Genomic DNA, 6,307 nt, shown 5'->3' with positions numbered 1-6,307 from the left:
CTAGTATTATAATAATATATCGAAATTTAAGACCTTATTACTGGTAGCAGACAATGTAAAAGGATGTGGCTGAATTTGTGGCTAAATATATGACACGTCAGCAAGTAAAGGTAGAACATTAGGGACCAGCAGCTAAGCTGCAACCTCTATCAATACCAGAATGGAAATGGGAGATCACTATGGATTTTGTCATGGGGTTGCCACGTACATTCAGAAAGCATGATGCTATTTGGAAAATTGTGGATAAATTGGCAAAATCTGCTCATTTCTTGCTGGTACGAATAACTGATTCACTGGATAAATTAGCTGGATCATACATTTCTAAGATAGTGAGATTACATGAATTACCTGTATCGATTGTGTCAGATAGAGATCCTTACCTCACACTTTTGGGGAAGTTTACAAAGGGCATTTAGCACAAAATTACATTTCAGTACCGCATTTCATCCTCAAACAGATGGGCAGTCAGAAAGAACGATTCAAACCTTAGAAGATATGATGAGAGCTTATACAATGGAGTTTAAGGGCAACTGGGATGATCATCTACCTCTAATGGAGTTTTAATATAATAACAGTTTCCACTCTAGTATCAGCATGGCCCCATATGAAGCTTTATATGGAAGAAGGTGTCTCGGTCCGATTTGTTGGGATATAGAAGGATTAAGACAACTAGAAGGTCCTGAATTGGTGCAGGAAATATTAGAAAAGATACAAATAGTTAAGAAGTACTTGAAGGCAGCACAAGATCTAAAAAAATGTTATGTTAATCAACACCGAAGGGAGATGGAGTAAGAAGTAGGTGATAAGGTTTTCCTGAAGATATCTCCTTGGAAGGGAATCCTTTGGTTTGGCAGGCAAGGAAAGCTGAGTCCGAGATATATTGGACTGTATGAAATTATTGAAAGAATCGGACCACTGGCGTCTCGACTAAAAGAGTTGTCACAAATACATGATGTTTTCCATGTTTCGATGCTGCGATGATATCGGTCTGATCCTAGCCACATTATTCGTCAGTCCGAGATAGAGATTTATGAGGAGTTAACATATGTGGAGGAGCCTGCAGAGATTTTGGATAGAAACGTAAGGAAATTGAGAAATAAAGATATACAGATGGTAAAAGTTAGAAGTCATCATTCCCCGAGGGAGGCGACTTGGGAGGTTGAGGAGCATATAAAAAAGAAGTATCCCTATTTATTCTATTGAGCGGGTAAGTTAGTTAAATTTCAGGGATGAAATTTTTATTAGGAGGGGAGAATTGTGACATCCATAGAATTTTTCACGTAATTGGGAGACTAATTGGTAATTATTAGAAATTTAAATTTAATTAGTAAATAAATTATAGATTGAATTTGGGATATAATAAAATTTTAACGGAATAAATTGGAGTTTGTTATAATACTTTAGGGGCAAATTATATTAATTAAGAAATTTAGAAAGCGCGTAACGGGTATTTTGAAAAAAGTTTAAATTAAATTAAAAAAAAAAAAGAAGAAAGAAAGAGAATAGAAAAGAAAAAGAAAGGAAATGAATTAGGGGAGGGTTGGGCCATCACCCACCGCCCCACCTCCCCATGATAAACACACATATATATATGTATACACAAACCACCATTAAATACAAATTCTTGCATTTTGCTTTCTTCTTCAGTAAGCGCGCAGCGGAGGTAAGAATTTCTAGTTTAATTTTTATTAGTTTATATAATTATATTATTTAATTAGTTCTTTTATTAAATATAGTTTATATTGAGCGATGAATTATTTAATCGGAGTATTTTACGATTTTGACTATTTAAATTAGTGTCGAATTAAATATCACATTTGATATAAAAATAATATAATTGGTTAATTAAAATATTACATTTGTTATAATTAATTATTATTATAGCTAATTTACACAATTCCATTGGAATGATTTACTAAATATGTAATTCTATGTCTTGTTGCTTAATTAAATTATATAGCAATGATAAATTGACAAAAAATTCATAGAAATGTCTCAAAAAATTATATTTAAAGAATATTATGTTATTAAAAAGGGAAGATGAGGTTTTAATGATAATCTCATTTATGGATGTTATTAAAAACGATAGTTATAAATATATAAGGGGTTTGATTAAATAAATTTGTATGAATTAGTTGATAAATTAAATATATATTTGAGAAGTTTAGAAAATGTAGTTATTTGAAAGAAAATGGAATAGGGTTTTGGACCATAATATAAATAAAATATTAAAAGATTGGTAGAAAATGTACAAACATTATATAATATTTTATTTTGAGTTTATGATTTTCTAAATATATTGATTATATGTATAACATTCTATTATAGGACATGGCGACAAAGTAGAGGGTTGAGCAGTCCCTCGCGAAATCGAAGCATTTTGAGATTTAATGTAAGTATAGCTAATTGGATTTATATATATACATATTTGTAGTATTGTATATATTATATATATTGGTTTCTTGGAAGTGATCGTGGACTTGGCTTTATATTATTATACGTGGCTATCGTATATTGATTGTTTATATAATTAGTTGTGGATTATTTATTAGATAAGATAATATCGGTGAAATTGTTACTATGTGTTATATGATTGTAATATAGGGACATGCGAGATATGATTATATGATGATCGTATAATTGATTGTTGTATGAAATCAAATTGGGAGTTATTAATGAGGAAGTAATTAACATAAAGAACAGAATGATGATCGTGAATTGAAATAAAAGATGTTGCTCACCTAGTTGGGAATATAGTCAATGGTTTATGAAAATGTGATTGATGATGATGTGATTGATAATGTGATATGAAAAACATGTAAATTAAGCTAGGTACCATGGCGCGTAGGGTAACGGGATATTTCGGGCAGTGGGGAATATCCTATGTTGTTAGCTACACACTGGGGTGGTGTGGGGATACCATGTTTGTTGTGATGTCCTGTGCTGATATTGCTACACAGTTGGAGTAAAAGAGTGTGGGGATATCGCATAAAATGGGTATCATGTGCTGTATATGATATGACGATGAGATGATAATGGCCGGCGAAATCATTGACTGATGTACTCCAATTAGAGTAAGTACGACCCTTAGCTAATAAACGATAACGTTAAATATTATATCGTGCATTGATTTACAGTTGTAGTATGTATTACTGCTTGTATCAGATGTTGCTATATGAGATGACTGTTAGTCGATGTGTCTGCTTGTACGTGAATTGTTGTTGTGTATATATAGACTAATTAGCTATATTTATTGAGTAGACAACTCATTCCTTGCCACGTACTTTTCAGGGAATATGTCAAACTGACTAGCCACATTGGACTTTGAGCTATGCGGTCGTCATTATTAGGTGGGTCAGCCGTGATATCTGAAGCCGAAATTTTTGGCTGTTTGGATGTTAAATATTATGGTCTTCTAATGGGGTTTGTGTTTTAAATTGTGGTACTACTTCCTTTGAGGTTATGTACATGAGGACATCTAGTGAGGGTAAATATAAAGTTTTGGTGGTATCCATTATCTTTTGTGATATATATATTATATTGATAAAATTAGAATCTATTTTGCGGGTTGAAAGGAAATTACTTATAGAATGAGTTCTAATTAAAGAAAGAGTGAAATAGTGATAATTAGATGTAGCGAGTAGGGCCTCTATTTATAGGCTTGTACAGAGTTGGTTACGGGGTCAATTACTGAGTTCCATATGTCATTAGAAAGCTCTTTGAGTTGGTTGTCATATGCAACAGACCGTTGATGTGGATAAATATTTACTAAGACACGTGAGGTGGACTGAACAATGTCAGGTCTGCCTAAAAATCCGTAAGTTGGTTATTTATAGATTTTCCACCTCATTATCCATCGATTTAGTTGGAACTACCTGGAGATACTTTATGATGATGTATAGAAATGTGTTGGAAAGCTATATAGCAGGGTCTCCCAACTGTATGATAACGTGTATGATTGAAATGGATTTAATTCTTACGCATGATAACGTGTATGATTGAAATGGATTTAATTCTTATGCCTGCCAGTTTGATAAAATATCAAGTGAGCTTGTGGGCCTTCTTTCCCTATTGATGGGCCTTATCTATCCTGCTGGTCCTGCTGATGAGCCAGCTTCGCTCTTATCCGACTAGGCTAGAAAGCCTAGCTTGTGGGCTTGACCTTATAATTTTAGGGGGCATCATCAGTATTCATATTTTTCTACATAAGATATATTTGGATAGGGAAAAAGATTCGAATAGTCCTCTATTTATGCCCCCAAAATCATTTTGGTCCTTTAACTTTGACAATATTAGTTACAGTCCTATATCTTTCTATTTTGCTTAGATTTGGTCCTTCAGTCAAATTTATGATCATTTTGCCCTTTTTGGTAATAAAGCCTAATAGTCCATTTTAATACTTTTAAATACGACCTAACATGCTTCCGAAATAAATTAAGCCCTCATAAATTCGTACCTTTTTTCAACGGCCTTGTTCCCGGATTTTTCAAATTCTCAGTTTTACGAACTTCCTCCAACCACACTACCACAACAGATGGTTCCCGGATACTTGGCTCCTTCAGCACGAACAACACAGTCTTATTTTGTTTCCTACCTTAGGGCTTAGAAAGGATTCTAATATAGGGACTTAATAGAATTTTGGACAAGCAAGTTGAACAGAAGCCTTCTTTTATTGAAGAAATATATAGAATATTACATAGATATTATTCTTCCGTTGGAGGAGACAACTTTTAGCCTCTCCTGATGATGTTCTTGCGTTCGTCATCATCTTGTCTCTTTCAGATGATGTCACTGCGTTCGTCATTACCTCGTCCTTTCCAACTGTTGTTCATAATGGCTTGTTGGCCATGTAATTGCTAGCTGGCTTTCCTGCTTTGCTGACTGTTCGCCTTTTTCGTTTCCTGCCGATAGCTTTATTCCTGATTTTTTATTTTTTTACTTCTTTTTGTAAAAAAATTTCTTTTTCCCTTGTCCTGGTTAGGTTCAATTTACTTTGTGACACTCGAATTTTTATCCCAAACAGGGGCTTCTCTTGTTTTTCACAGTAAGGGCATAAATGGTTATGTCATTGCCCAACATGCAGCATGTTGCATGTCTTCATCCTTGTAGCTTCGATCGCTGGTAGGTGTTTTTTCCCTGATTAACATTCTTTTCTTTTCAAATAAGCTCTCCCTGAACTCAATGCTTTTTCCCGTCATGGATAACAAGAACGAACTATTCATTTTGTTGGACAAAATCTTGAATGGATACTCTTTGTCTATCTCAGTGAGACAGACCCATAATCCCCAAGCTCTTCTGGTAGAGATATTGTCGTCACTAATGACTGATACCAGGGTAGCTGCTCCTGAGGCAGCTTTGATTTTATTGAAAGCCACCATGTCTGGCCTCTGCAACTTCACAAAATGGAATGATGGATGAGAGCCCTTTCCTGCAGTTAGTGGAGCAGCTGATACGAATTTTATCTCCAAAACATCTCTTTAGGTGGGGGTTGTTTTGCCACCAATCAAAGACCGCCACACTAATCTACTCCGGAAGTTTTTAACTTTTTGGAAAACATGGTGACACAGTATGAACTAAAGTAAGAGCACCAAAGTCATACCATTCTCTGACATCTTCTGATTTGGACCCTTCTAACATCCAGACCCGATTATATTTTTCGGATGTTTCGACAATAGTCTTAGTTGGATTTACTCCTTTGCGGGAAATTAGTTTTTCCCACGTGCGTTGATAGTCCTGCTAAGCAGAAGAAGATATAGATTTGTTAGTATTAACCTTGGAAGTCCCTGTCATCGGCCTAAGGCTAATCTCTCCCTCTTTAACCCCAAAGGTGCTGGATTGACTTGAATTTTCCAGAGTTTGCACTTCCTTTGACTGAATTGTTGCCGTTTCACTAGAACCTAGTGATAGCCTTGTGCAATCAATACTTGAATTTGACGCTACAAGTCTAGAGCCCTGTACTCTAAAGGCATGTCTAAGGTCATGCTCTCTCAACTCGTGAGTCATCCCCAAAGGTGATGCCTTCTGAATTGGTTCTCGTAAGTCGTTCCGTAGCAAGGTGGATGCTAATAAGGAACTCTTTATGGCAACCTAGACTGTGTCTAGATCAACTTTTTGGATTTGTCTGGCAACTTGGGCATTCATCGCTAGCTGCCTGAACTTCTTGTTAAGGACCTCGAGGTTTTTCGGGATGTGCCTGAATCTCAACATGAGGGAGTTTGCTTCAGATGCCTCCATCTCTTGTCAAGAAATCTAAAAGAACATTTTCATGGGATTTTATAACGACAATATTATAACAGTAATATTAACA

General features: G+C 35.1%; 1 long non-coding RNA gene across 1 annotated transcript; it reads left to right on the top strand.

The window, feature by feature from the left end:
• The first annotated feature begins 1,589 nt into the window (after positions 1–1,589).
• Positions 1,590–3,503, top strand: LOC148784647 (uncharacterized). The gene is made up of 3 exons (XR_016062976.1): positions 1,590–1,663; positions 2,329–2,392; positions 3,292–3,503. It is a non-coding gene; the product is annotated as an uncharacterized LOC148784647 (long non-coding RNA).
• The last annotated feature ends 2,804 nt before the right edge of the window (positions 3,504–6,307 follow it).

Source organism: Sesamum indicum, linkage group LG12 (assembly GCF_026168435.1).
Source record: "Sesamum indicum cultivar Baizhima isolate 11 linkage group LG12, ASM2616843v1, whole genome shotgun sequence".
NCBI classification, from domain to species: Eukaryota; Viridiplantae; Streptophyta; class Magnoliopsida; order Lamiales; family Pedaliaceae; genus Sesamum; species Sesamum indicum.
Note: the sequence above shows the minus strand (reverse complement) of the source record. Positions and strands in the feature narration are given on the sequence as shown.